The 14,289-nt window shown below is 43.7% G+C and overlaps 1 protein-coding gene across 3 annotated transcripts in view; it reads right to left on the bottom strand.

Moving 5' to 3' along the window:
• CPPED1 (calcineurin like phosphoesterase domain containing 1) overlaps window positions 1-14,289 on the bottom strand; it is a 55,757-nt gene that overhangs the window by 30,138 nt on the left and 11,330 nt on the right. The gene's annotated exons all lie outside the window — the stretch shown is intronic.

Genomic DNA, 14,289 nt, shown 5'->3' with positions numbered 1-14,289 from the left:
ACAAAGAAGGCATTCGGTAACTCTGCCATCTCTTTATCTTCTGTCACCAGGGCACCCATCCCGTTCATCAGTGGGCCTACATTGCCTCTGGTGTTAGTTTTGTCTGCCATGTATTTGAAAAAGCTCTTTTTGCTGCCCTTGACCCTTCTTGCCAGGTTTAATTCTAAGGATGCCTTAGTCCTCCTAGCTGCCTTCCTACATCCTCTAGCAGCAGCCTTATATTCCTCCCAGGTGGCCAGCCCCTCCTTCCATGACCTGTAAACTCTCCTCTTCCACTTGAGCATACCCAGCAATTCCCTATTTAGCCACGCAGGTCTCTTGGCCCTCTTCCTTGACTTCCTACGTGTCGGGATGCTCCGATCTTGAGCACGGAAAAAGCAGTCCTTGAATGTCAACCAACTATCTTGGGCCCCTTTACCTTCAAGCAGCCCTGCCCATGGGATTTCCCCTAGCAATTGCTTGAAAAGGCCAAAGTTTGCCCTGCTAAAGTCCAGGGTTGCAATTCTACTTGGTATTCTACTAGTCCTGCCACACAAGATCCTGAACTCCACCATCTCGTGGTCGCTGCAACCAAGGCAGCCCTCAACCCTTACTGCTTCAACCAGACCCTCCTTGTTAGTGAGGATGAGATCCAGCAGCGCTCCTCTCCTGGTCGGCTCATCCACCATTTGCAGGAGGAAGTTATCATCCATACACAGCCTTTATAAACAAATTATTTTAAACATTGTGCAATTTTTTTTGTTGAAGAGTACAGTTAAATTTTTGGTGCTGGACTAGTTGATAACTAGCCCCTGCAAACACTTCCATGCAACTGGCATGGCTGGCAATCATCCCCTATGTTTTCTCCTACTGTACCATGCAGACTAGGCCAGCCTTGTTTAAACTCAACAGCTTCAGTTTAATTCTCTCCAACCACCTTCTGTTCATTAAGGTGTAACTAGTGTGTGTCTGAAAATCAAAAAATAAAAAATAATGCCGTTTTTACTGCAGTGTAGTCATAATAATGATAAGATTTAAAATGTATATCTGCATATATATGAATGAAAGAACACAATACAAGAAATTAATGAGACCTTGTTTTTAGCCTGGATACAAAACTCATATTGTGATCATATACATTCCAGAAAGCTACTGTCCTTCCTCACAGACCCCATTACTACAACATTGCAACCACTTGAAATAATACTGAGTATCTTAGAAAAGCCACAAGTATTCCCAATATTATAGGACACAGGAAAATACCACTGTAAGAACAGCGTGTATCAGTTAGATGTAATACATTAAATTAGTTTTGTGTGCAACAGCCCCCTGGAACCAGGTGTACCCATTTCTGGGCCACTGCTGAAGACTAAAATGGCACAAAGCAGCGCTAACTCCAGTAAACAGGAAAACAGCTCCTTGCAGCTTCCCTCTCCACCTCCCCACACCCTGTGCCTTACAGGAGGCAGAATGCAGCACAAGCAGTTCAAGAGAGCTCAGAAATGTAAGTTAAAAAAAAAAAAAAAGTAGTAAAAGTGTCCGAAATGAGTAAGACCCCTAATGCTTTTACCAGCTATGAGGTGAATAAAAAAAAATCTATAAAAAAAGTGCCTCACACCATTAGACGTTGCGAATGAATAAGAAAGCACGAACAACTGCTTATCAAACTAGCATGCAAGATAGACAATTGATTCTGAAAGAAACAGAAGTATAGGCAGATTAATTAAAAAGGAAGAAGTACCACCATAATTGACTCACTGAGCATGTCAGAAAGGCAGGCAAAAGAATTCTTGCATTGGAATTCAGATTAATTCAAATACAAGGGCGTGGTTTCCTGCCATCACTTACATGGCTGTCTAGATGGATTTGTTCTTTGAAAATGGATATTAAAAAAAACACTTTAAAACAAGACTTTAAAATAGCAGATGCAAGTGGGCATCCTCCTCCTCCCTACCTCTCAAAACAAAGGAATTCTGAAGTAGAGCATAACAGTCCTGGTTCTGACCTGTCAGGTGCTGCTTCCACTCACCTTAGCAGAGACAAAAGCTCCTTCACCAGAGTTAAATGCTTCAGAAATGTGCTATAAGTAACAGTTTGAAAGCCTTTAATTACATAATGTAATGATATAAAACAAAGGCAGAAGAAAAATTTCACTACTTGGCCTTTACTGACTGAAAGGTTGATGTTGGATTGTACAGCACTGAATGGCCTGGCCAAGAAACGTGTAGTAGAGCTTACGGCTTCACTTAACCAAAAAATTAGTACAAGTATTCACAGTGCACTTTGAGCGCCAGAATACTCAATTCTAGTGATTTTCATTTCTAATTAACACACACACACACACACACACAGATAAATGAATCTAGAACTGCAAGCATAAACATTACTTGCCCACTGATCCATTAGCACACTGCTAACAGATCAAGTTTAATCAAGTTCTAGCAGGATTTTTCATTATACACATTATTAGACAAGTCTTGTTTCATTTAGTCTCTAAACAACTACATTTTATTACAGTCAAAGCTAACGAAAGTTTGTAGGAGACTTGCAGTCTTGTTCTTCACCTGTGTAAGCAGAACAACTACTGAAAATTGATTATGGGATGTACCTTCAGACAGGGGTTTAAAGGACTTTACCAAAGTCTATGAAGTTACTGACAGCAGGAGGATTATTAAAAAAACAATTAAAAAAATGCAGATAAACAAATCCCTCCAAAGGAATTCAGTCACAAAACCAGCTGCTAGATTCTCAGCTTCACAAGTCAGTGTTTCTCCATGGCATTTGCAGGGTTACTTTGGCTGCAAACGGCTGAATTCTCTGTTGTTACAAAAGGTGTTGAAATGAAGAAGCTGTTTGCTGGACACCAATCTGTATTTGAGGTATGGGATAAAGAAGGAAGAACAATGCTTCATGTTAAACTGAACCAGGAAAGTCAGGCAAGAAAGGAATTCACCCTCTGTTTGGAGGAAGCTAATCTTTGGAAAGAACAGACAGCAAGTCTGTTGATCTTGCAAGTCACGATGAGAGAAAAGGTCAGCCACCAAGAGTAGGATTTTGCTAGAGCCCACCCAACAGGGGCAAAGAAGTAGATTCAAGTGTTCTATAAGTAACTTGAAAAAGTCTACAGATTGCAGACCTTGGCTCTTGTGGAAGACTAACCTCCCTGACATTTGCTGACTGCAGTCCAGGAGGGAGTCTGGGACAACCTCTTGACACAGATGGGCCACCCGGAGGCCACTCTCCTCATCCTACTAGTCGCAAACACAGAAATGCTAGGGGATGTGTTAATCCCTGTTAATCCCAGTTAATCTCTGTTAATCCTTTGGTTGTAGCAGCCACCAAAGTGCAGTTCAAGATTCTGAGGGGAGCAAGGCAGACAGCAGATCTGGGGCCTTAGGACAGCAGACTGGCTTATTCAAGGAACTAGTACATAGAATTCTGTGGGATGCAGCTCTGAAAGGCAAAACCAGTTTGAGAGAGTTGACATGTCTTAAAAGACAAGCTTGGATGTGTACCCGATGGGACACATTAAAGAGTACTGAGAGCTGGCTGGTGCCATCATGAGGTATCTCTCTCTCATCATCCAAAGGCTGTGGAGTTTTAGCATGTTGCAGTCTAGACGAGTGAACTAGGTGGCTGAAAATCTTGCTGGACTGTTGGACTCACTGAGTATTGGTTAATAGAACAATATGGGAAGCTGTCATAAAATTATTACTACAGGAAGCTCCAACTTGATATATCTAAAACCAGCCAACCAAAAAAACCCCACAAACCCAACAAAAAAAAACAAAACTCCAACACTTCTAGAAATAAATTTCTAGAGTTTTAGAAAACTGCAATGAAATAAAGACACCCAATCAACAGCGGTTTGCATTTTGCAGATTTCCATTTTTGACCTACTATGTGCTGGTACACTAACTTAATGCACACACGTCCTCAGCAGTAAGCCTTTCATTATCATGGTGTATCTAGGTGCAAATCTCTAGTTTATAGAAAGTATTTTCAATTGCACTATAAGGTATTGCTTAAAATTCTTGATTATGTACCACAATATTCGTGCCACCAGGAATAGATATCATATTCTTGATTACGTAATCAAGAAAACTACTGAAAATAATATTCAGAGTACAAACTACTTTTAATCAGCATCTAAATACCAAGATACTGATTACTTTGCTGCTCTAATGACATCTGTAATGGATTCCAAGTGCTGTGCCTGATTGCTTCCCAGCTGATCAGGATTCTGTTCATCACTCCTAGCTGCTGGAATTCTGAGATTTCTTGGAGTTCCTTTGCAAAATACTTCAACATTGCTTCAGCTAAACAGCTACAGTACATGCTTTAAAACGGCCATCATAAATTTTATACTTAATATTTGTCCTGGGTTCAGCAGTAGCAGTCATGTTTCTCCTTCGTGGTAGCTGGTGCAGTGCTGTGTTTTGACTTCCAGCCTGGGAACAGTGCTGGTGATACCGATGTTTTTGGCTGTTGCTAAGTGATGTTTACCTTGACCAAGGACTTTGTGAGGCTTATGCTCTGCCAGGGAGGAGGGGAAGCCGTGAGGAAGCAGAGATGGGGAGCCTGACCCAGGCTAGCCAAAGAGGTATTCCATACCACAGCACGTCATGCCCGGGGTGGGGGGTAACTGGGAGTTACCCGGAAGGACAGGGGCTTCTGGGTGGGACTCGTTTCTTGGCCGGTGGTATTGTATTCTCTTCCCTTGTTATTTTCTCTTATCATTGTTGTAGTTGGTAGTAGCGGTGGTGATTTGTGTTGTACAGTGGTTGCTGGACTGTTCTTGTCTCAACCCGTGGGAGTTGCACTCTTTCGACCCTCCTCCCCGTTCCTCTGGGAGCGGGGAAGGGGAGAGCCCCGGGGGGGCGGGGGGCCCTCGATTGCTCTCAGCCCGGCACCACTCACTGGGAGTGAGTGAACAAGCTGTCTGGCTAGGGTTTAAACCACAACAGTTCTTTTGGCGCCCAACACGGGGCACAAGGGGTTGAGATAATGACAGATCTGACCGGATTAATAGTCACTCGTCACAATGCTGATTTATTGGCTCTCAAGGTTGTTCCTCTTGATCTCACAGTTTCAGTATATCATATCTTACTTCCATCCGGTATTGGCTGTATTAGTGTTTTTCAAGTGTGGGGCTTGGGCTAAGTTTTTGTCTCATTGTACTTTATGGTAATGACTTGTAATACAATAGAATCACTGATCATGAAACTGATCTGGCTTATGTTTCCAGTATGGTCACCACCTTTATACTTTGGGAGGTATATAATAGAAGTGCTTAGCAATTACACATCTTTTTTCTCCTTCTCAGGTGCTCAACCTGTGAAGGAGACATCCTTTTACCCTCACAGTCCTCCCCCTAGACCATTTACATTTGAGAGTTTTGAAGTTTTTGAATGGCCTTTTAATGCTGTTGAGACTTGTTTGCTGATTGTGATGGGAATCACCATGCTAGCACGCATACAGAGTGTGTTTTGCCCACGACTGATTTCAAGAGTTAAGCAGAGTCAGGTTTGGGTCTTGTCTGGGGTCAAACGACGATGTAGGAGGACCAAGAGATTTTCCCTGAGGCTGGACAGCCATAAGTGGCAGGGTGTGTGGGATAGTATGGGCAAGTATCTAGGTCAGTGGGCCCCTCCAGTACTTTGGAATTTCACTACCGAACAACTGCAAAATCCAGAAGAATTAGTAAAACACTTAAATGAGGTGTGTGGTCATTCTGGCCATACCAGAGATGGACAAATCACGGCAACGTACTGGGGCCTGGCCTATGCTTACAGGGCCTTGCTCAACACTATCCAGCACCTTCAAAAGGAAAAGAATGTCGGGGGATTTGAGGGCAAAGCAACAGTCAGCGCAGCTACTCCAGCTCCAGGCACAGCAGCTTCACCACCCCCAGTGACAAGTACAGTCGCTACTCAAACTTTGGCTGCAATGAACAGTGCAGCTACCCCAGTGGCAAGTACAGCAGCTGCTCAAACTTTGACTGCAACAGACAGCTCGGTTACCCCAGCTCCAAGCACAGCAGCTGCACCACCCCTAGCAACAAGTACAGTCGCTACTCAAACCACAGTGATAATCACTGCAGCCAAACCAGAGGACCAATTCGTACCAATATCGGTTGCCCCTGTACGCAAGAGAACAAGCAAAAAGGAGGCAAGAAGGGTGAAGCAAGATGAAGAAACAATGAATTCACCACCCAGTCTAGCACCTGATCAGGAGTCATCATCACATGACAAAGAAGAAGAAGAAGAGGTAACTTCTCGACCTTGGACCTCAACCGAGCTACGGAATATGCGAAAAGATTTTACCCATCAACCAGGGGAGCACATCATCACCTGGTTACTCCGATGCTGGGACAATGGGGCCGATGGTCACGAACTAGAAGGTACAGAAGCCAAGCAGCTGGGATCACTTGCTAGAGAAGGGGGAATTGACAAAGCAATTGCAAGAGAGAAAAAGTCCCTCAGTCTTTGGAGGCGGCTCTTGGCAGCTGTGAAAGAAACGTTTCCATACAAGGATGATGTTACGAGTCGTTCGGCCAAGTGGACTACTATAGACACAGGCATCCAGTCTCTGAGGGAATCAGCCATCATAGAGATGATCTATCACATAAAGCCAAATAACGGGGATACACCCATAGATCCAGATGAAGTTGAATGTACACGACCCATGTGGCAAAAACTGACATGGAATGCACCGTCATCATATGCCCATTCATTGGCAACAGTAACCTGGAATGACATAGTACCACTAACAGTGGATGAAATGGTTCATAAACTCCCAGAGTTCGAAGACAATCTCACCCCTTCCATCATCTCAGCTGTGGAAAAACTGTCCCAGGACCTCAAACAATTGAGGGACGATCTATCTGATTTATCCAGCTCCTCACGTGTACCAACACATGTCTCAGCTATTAACAAAAGGCGTCCTATTGTTCGAGAGAGGAGATACAGGAGGTATACGCCACGGGCTACCCTATGGTTTTACCTGCGGGATCACTGAGAAGACATGACAAAGTGGGATGGAAAACCTACTTCAGCTTTGGAGGAACAGGTGAGTGAACTGAAGAGGGGAGCAAGGGCCAAGACTGATTGTCCCATGAGAGCTACGGCTTCAGTCTCTGGTGAGCAGTTTCCCAGATGGAATGGAAGAGCTGATTTTACTCCAGCTCCTGTGATAACGAAGAATAATCCCTTTTACCACGACTTAAGTGTCCAACGCTGTGATGACCATTAGAGGGGCCCTGCCTCCAGCCAGGTGGAGGTAGGGGACAATCGGATTTACTGGACTGTGTGGATCAGATGGCCTGGCACATCAGTCCCACAGAAGTATAAGGCTCTAGTAGATACCGGTGCACAGTGTACCCTGATGCCATCAAGCTGTCAAGGGGTGGAATCCATCTATATTTCTGGAGTGACAGGAGGATCCCAAGAGTTGACTGTGCTGGAGGCTGAAATCAGCCTGACTGGGAGGGAATGGCAAAAGCACCCTATTGTGACTGGTCCAGAGGCTCCATGCATCCTCGGCATAGACTACCTCAGGAGAGGGTACTTCAAAGACCCAAAAGGGTATCGATGGGCTTTTGGTATTGCTGCTTTGGAGACTGAGGAAATTGAGCAGCTGTCCACCTTGCCTGGTCTCTCAGAGGATCCTTCTGTTGTGGGGTTGCTGAAAGTCAATTGCGACCACAACAGTGCACTGGTGGCAATATTGCACCAACCGAGACTCCTTGATTCCCATCCATCAGCTGATCCGTAGACTGGAGAGTCAGGGGGTGATCAGCAGGACCCGCTCGCCCTTTAATAGCCCCATATGGCCAGTGCGAAAGTCTAATGGAGAATGAGACTAACAGTAGACTATCGTGGCCTGAATGAAGTCACACCACCATTGAGTGCTGCCGTACCGGACATGCTAGAACTTCAGTATGAACTAGAGTCAAAGGCAGCCAAGTGGTATGCCACGATTGATATTGCCAATGCATTTTTCTCCATTCCTTTGGCAGCAGAGTGCAGGCCACAGTCTGCTTTTACTTGGAGGAGTGTCCAGTTCACTTGGAACCGACTGCCCCGGGGTGGAAACACAGCCCTACCATTTGCCATGGACTGATCCAGACTGCACTGGAACAGGGGGCAAGCTCCAGAACACCTGCAATACACTGATGACATTATTGTGTGGGGTGATACAGCGGAAGAAGTCTTTGAGAAAGGGAGGAAAACAATCCAAATCCTGCTGAAAGCCGGTTTTGCCATAAAACGGAGTAAGGTCAAGGGACCTGCACAGGAGATTCAATTTTGGGGAATAAAATGGCAAGATGGATGTAGACAGATCCCCACAGATGTGATCAACAAGATAACAGCAATGTCTCCACCAACTAATAAGAAAGAAACGCAAGCTTTCTTGGGTGCAGTGGGGTTCTGGAGAATGCACATCCCAAATTACAGTTCGATTGTAAGCCCTCTCTATCATGTGACCCGGAAGAAGAATGATTTTAAACGGGGCCCTGAGCAACAACAAGCCTTTGAGCAAATTAAACGCGAGATAGTTCATGCAGTAGCCCTTGGACCTGTCCGGACTGGGCCAGATGTAAAAAATGTACTCTACACTGCAGCTGGGGAGAACGGTCCTACCTGGAGCCTCTGGCAGAAAGCTCCCGGGGAGACTCGAGGTCGACCCCTTGGCTTTTGGAGTCGGGGATACAAAGGATCTGAGGCCACCTATACCCCAACTGAGAAAGAGATGCTGGCAGCCTATGAAGGGGCTCAAGCTGCTTCGGAAGTGATTGGCACTGAAGTACAGCTCCTCCTGGCACCCCGGTTGCCCGTGCTGGGCTGGATGTTCAAAGGCAGGGTCCCCTCTACACATCATGCAATTGATGCTACATGGAGTAAATGGGCTGCACTAATTACACAACGAACTCGAATAGGAAATCTCAGTCATCCAGGCATTCTAGAAGTCAGTGGCAAATGCCCTGTGGGGGTGGTTGAAGCAATGGAAGCAGAGCAACTGGCAACGCAGAGATAAACCCATCTGGGCTGCTGCACTGTGGAAAGACATTGCTGCCCGGGTGCAGAACCTGGTGGTGAAGGTACATCATGTAGATGCCCATGTACCCAAGAGTCGGGCCACTGAGGAACACCAGAACAACCAACAACTGGATAAAGCAACTAAGATTGAAGTGGCTCAGATGGACTTAGATTGGCAACATAAAGGTGAATTATTTTTGGCCCGGTGGGCCCATGACACTTCAGGCCATCAGGGCAGAGATGCAACATATAGATGGGCTCGTGATTGAGGGGTGGACTTAACAATGGACACTATTGCCCAGGTTATTCATGAGTGTGAAACATGTGCTGCAATTAAACAAGCCAAGCGGTTAAAGCCTCTTTGGTATGGAGGATGATGGTTGAAGTATAAATATGGAGAGGCCTGGCAGATTGACTACATCACACTGCCGACATCCCGCCAAGGCAAGCACCATGTGCTTACCATGGTGGAAGCAACCACCAGGTGGCTGGAAACATACACTGTGCCCCATGCCACTGCCCGGAACACTATCCTGGGCCTTGAGAAACAGATTTTGTGGCGACACGGCACCCCAGAGAGAACTGAGTCAGACAATGGGACTCATTTCCGGAATAACCTTATAGATATTTGGGCCAAAGAGCATGGCATTGAGTGGGTATATCACATCCCCTATCATGCACCAGCCTCTGGGAAAATCGAACGGTACAATGGGCTGTTAAAAACTACACTGAGAGCAATGGGTGGGGGAACTTTCAAGCATTGGGATACACACTTACCAAAGGCCACCTGGTTGGTCAACACCAGAGGATCTGCCAACAGGGCTGGCCCAGCCCAGTCAGAACTTTTACATATTGTAGAGGGGGACAAAGTTCCCGTGGTGCATATGAAGAATTTGCTGGGGAAGACAGTCTGGGTAATTCCTGCTTCAGGTAAAGGCAAACCCACTCGTGGGATTGCTTTTGCTCAGGGACCTGGGTATACTTGGTGGGTAATGCAGGAAGATGGGGAAGTCCGATGTATACCTCAAGGGGATTTGATTTTAGGGGAAAACAGCCAATGAACTCAATTGTATGCTGTTGCCTGCTGTGTAATACTTTTATAGCTCATCAACTAGATGTCTCCAGGTCACCAGCGACTAGCCCTGACTTCCCTCCAACCATCATCCCAACAGAGAATGAACTTTGATAGAACCGGATGAGTTCCACAGTAAAGGAACAACCAGCATCAGCAGGCAACGATCCAATACTGCACACAGCCCTTCCTGCCCTGAAAGATTGTTACAAGAGATGGAACCTGACATCATGGACCGAATGGACTCGGCAGCATTACAGGGATTGGTCCACGCAGTAAGAAAATGATCTTTTTCTCTTGGTCTATGTGTATATGGATGTATATATGTGGGAGAGCGATGGTGTATTGAAAATGTGGGATCTGAGCATGACGTGAATGGTATGGAATAAGGGGTGGATAATGTCCTGTGTTCAGCAGTAGCAGTCATGTTTCTCCTTCGTGGTAGCTGGTGCAGTGCTGTGTTTTGACTTCCAGCCTGGGAACAGTACTGGTGATACCGATGTTTTCAGTTGTTGCTAAGTGATGTTTACCCTGACCAAGGACTTTGTGAGGCTCATGCTCTGCCAGGGAGGAGGGGAAGCCATGAGGAAGCAGAGATGGGGCGCCTGACCCAGGCTAGCCAAAGAGGTATTCCATACCACAGCACGTCATGCCCGGGGTGGGGGGTAACTGGGAGTTACCCGGAAGGACAGGGGCTTCCGGGTGGGACTCGTTTCTTGGCCGGTGGTATTGTATTCTCTTCCCTTGTTATTTTCCCTTATCATTGTTGTAGTTGATAGTAGTGGTGGTGATTTGTGTTGTACAGTGGTTGCTGGACTGTTCTTGTCTCAACCCGTAGGAGCTGCACTCTTTCGGTCCTCCTCCCCGTTCCTCCGGGAGTGGGGAAGGGGAGAGCCCCGGGGGGGTGGGGGGCCCTTGATTGCTCTCAGCTCGGCACCACTCACTGGGAGTGAGTGAACAAGCTGTCTGGCTAGGGTTTAAACCACGACAATACTCCATGATAAAATGTGTTAAGATGGGAAGATCTGGGTTCCCTCCTTCCCATTTCTATTGACAGGCATTGATTATAAAGCAGTATAATCCAACAAACTTGACAGACATTGGCCAAATGGATATAAAATACAGCTGATCATAAACTTCAGCTGATCATATTTCTCCTCAATAACCACACTGCACTAGTCACCGTGGCACACTTTCATTAATGCTGATGTTTTCATTTCTAATACAAATATACAAAAACACTTCAAAGGGCAATTTGAGACATTAAGATATACTCACTACTAGTAAACTTAAATCAATGTCTTGTCTCATATAACTTCTGATTTTTGACTACTGAAAGTATGAATTTTTAATCCTTCATTTTCCTGAAATAACATGGTAAAGGAACTGACACAGCAATCATTCTTGGAGAGACTCCTCAGCAGAGAAGTATGAAATGATTCCAGTACCATTCTACTACAGACACACAGTCCGTAGGTCCAAGCATCCTTGGCTAGGACAGCAAAAAAACTAAAATTACTCCAGGAAAATAAATATTACTACTGGTTTTCAATTCTGAAAACATTCCTATGTTCAAATTACCTGAAATGCTATTTGCTATAAAAATTCTTGATTTCTTGTCTGCTCTTTTTCATTAATATAATATTGCAGAAAAGACTTCTTGTAATTTCAAACTTTTGTTGTAACAAATAATTGAAGCGTTGACAAATTTCAATATTACTCTTCCAATTTTGATATGGAACTCTAAAATTTTTTTAAAAGTTTAATCAGCTGCTGAGTTTCTTACCACATTGTGTCTCCACTTTAAGTTATAATTGTTTACATGGATTATGTAAAGTATGAAATCTCAAACACAGTATTTATGCTGGAGTTAGTGGAGAGAGACTTGTGTCATATGACACATAGCCATGCAAGAGAAGAAATTTAAGAATTCATTCCTCCACGAGAAGGAAGTCACCTCAATCCCTAGAGTTCAGCACGGAATGTCACAAAAAACTGGAGAATGTGACTGCAGTGCTTCAAAAAAACTTCCACTGCAAGGAATGTGGGAAGTTTTCATTTCTAACATCAGAGGATTTCTACTCTGATAAAAGAATATGCAACAAATAAGTTCTTACAAGGCCAACATCTTGGCATCTTTATGCCAACATCTTGCAATGTCTCATACAGTAACAGCTATGAACAAGCCAAACCAAAGAAATTACAAGATATTTACTGACAAGATATTTTTAAAACAGGATGTGAGTTGTCTTGCTTTAAAATATTTTTTCTTTACGTTTTCTTTAGCTTTTTTTGTATTTAGAAAGAGCTTCTATTCCAGAGGCTAAAGGCAGCAAAAAAAGAGGAAAAGGTAGGAAGAGAAAAAGGTAGCAAAAGAAGTCCTTTGAAAACTCTATTGTTTCACTTCCAAAAGCTACATTCATAGAGTTTGAAGTGAAGTGCTGATCCAAATTCTTTTAAACACACAGATTTAGATTTATCTTCCATGAAGTATTTTTCTGACTCTAGAATTCTGTCTCCCTTGCTGTATTAAATATCTTCCTACCCTTCTAAGCAACTACCCAAAGAGTGTTAAACAGGTATCTGCACCAAAGAGCAATTCACTTTTAGCTCTCATTAGTTTACACAAGAAGACAAACAGCTGACTGAAAAAGTGTACTTACATATACAATTGTTAAATTGTACTTGCTTGCTTGCCAACTCATGCACAGCAAGCGTTTCCCTTAAAACACAAAGGCGATAATGAAACAAGTACTTGTTCCAGTGGAATACTCTGAAATTCCTTTTAGTAGCACATTTCCTCAGTACTTTGTATAACTACATGATAACACAGGCTTGCAAAGTATTAACATAATTTTAATCAACAAGAAATTATTAGATGAATTAAATTATAATGGGTTTAAGTGAGGTAATCATAGGATGCTTTAGACTAGAAAAGACCCTTGAGATCATTGAGCAATGACCTGCTCTTTCTTTCAATTTCTTGGAAATTTCGCTAGGAAGCTTCAAATACTTATACAATGCACAGCACATACATCACATAACGTAAGTGTTCACAGCAGTACAATCTGTTCAGTTTCTTTTACATGTTTATTAACAAAATGAATATATGATGATGTTTTGCGAACCCTTGGGAGGTTTGCATTTAAAATATTACTAAAGTGTGAGATGCACACTGGTAAGAGGGACAATAATAACTACAGAGATCCATTACTAGAAAAAACAACATAAAACCTGCCACATGCAATGCTGTTATTTACTGTATCCCGCCATTCGGTAACCAGTGGAAGTCAGAAGACTGCTGTCTTGCTGTAGTATGCACTTAACTTCTATCAGTGGAAAAGCCTTAGAATCATATTGCTTGAAGTCAATATAGACTTTGCACTGGTTTATAAGCCTTCGAGAAATATTCAGGTAAAATGAAATCAATTTAGCTTTCTGGGTTAATCAAACTGTGAGTGAAAGATCCTTTTCAGTAAGATGTAGCGTACATACTATTTGTCCCAAATTTTCTTCCTCTTACAAGGGATACTGAAAAGAACATAACTGGAACACTTACACAGATTAAAAGTCCTAATTGAAATACTTATTAAAACTCTGCTAGAGGAATGCCAGATGATTTTAGGAAGAGATTATTTCATGATTCTGGGTTAAACCTGTACTTCCAAAATCAATGGATCAAGATTTCAAGTATGTTGGTTTTTTACACCTTCTGGTGAAACGTAAGTCTGTAGCCTATAAATAATCATAGAAACATTGAAAAGTTTGGGTTGGAAGGGACCTTGAACAGCATCTCATTCCAACTCCTTGCCATGGGCAGGGGCACGTTCCCCTAGATCAGACTGCTCCAAGCCCCTTCCAACCTGGCCTTGAACACTGCCAGAGATGGGGCAGACACAGCTTCTCTGGGCAACCTGTGCCAGCACCTCACCACCCTCATAGAGAAGAACTTCCTCTTAATATCTAAATCTCCCCCCTCCATCAGTTTAAAGCCATTCCCCCTTGTCAATCCCATTGACAAGAATCCCCATTCTCTCATATGGGAATTCTTCCATTCCCATAATCTCAACCAACTTGACATCTGAGGTTTTAAAATTCACTTTGTAGGACACTTAAAGAATTATTGGAAGGTCTATAACATGCCCAAAACCTTGCTGTGCAAACCAGATCTGGGAAACATCACTCCAGGTGCAAGTG

Source organism: Pezoporus wallicus, unplaced genomic scaffold (assembly GCF_028554395.1).
Source record: "Pezoporus wallicus isolate ANWC-B61680 ecotype Strahan unplaced genomic scaffold, APGP_CSIRO_Pwel_v1 contig_4012, whole genome shotgun sequence".
In the NCBI taxonomy this organism is placed as follows: domain Eukaryota; kingdom Metazoa; phylum Chordata; class Aves; order Psittaciformes; family Psittacidae; genus Pezoporus; species Pezoporus wallicus.
The sequence above is the reverse complement of the archived record's forward strand: the minus strand, read 5'-3'. Positions and strand labels throughout refer to the sequence as shown.